Source organism: Trichosurus vulpecula, chromosome 4, assembly GCF_011100635.1.
Source record: "Trichosurus vulpecula isolate mTriVul1 chromosome 4, mTriVul1.pri, whole genome shotgun sequence".
Taxonomy (NCBI): domain Eukaryota; kingdom Metazoa; phylum Chordata; class Mammalia; order Diprotodontia; family Phalangeridae; genus Trichosurus; species Trichosurus vulpecula.
Genome location: NC_050576.1, coordinates 64,155,610 through 64,156,087, shown reverse-complemented (window position 1 = coordinate 64,156,087; position 478 = coordinate 64,155,610).

The window sequence follows — 478 nt, the reverse complement described above, 5'->3', positions numbered from 1 at the left end:
CCCTTTGACATGATATTTGCCTACTAAAAATCTGGGGAATATAGAAGGAAGGGGGGTACACACACAAGGAAAAGTAGCTCCTGAATTTCAATAAATATAGAATTATGACTCTGAAGAAGAACATAGTAGGGCAGCAAAAGTCACAATTCTAAGAGCCACTTTAATGAACAATTGGGGTTAATGATGGAAATGAAAGATACCCTAGTGTCCTAGGAGACTGGCTTATGCTCTAACATCTGTAGTCCCACTTTACATGAAGATGTGGCTTGGGCCCAGAAGCCATGTCTGCCTCTAGGCCTGAACAACCAACTTTAAGGAGAATTTGAGGAAGGGCTCTTCTAGGTCAGATGATATTTGGCTGAAAAGGGTTGAAAATATGTTCCAGCACTTCACTCCTATTTTGAGAAATAAAGAGATTTCACTGGTGCTGTAAAACTTACAGCAAAGGCAGATTTTGCAGAAAAGAGAATCTACTAGG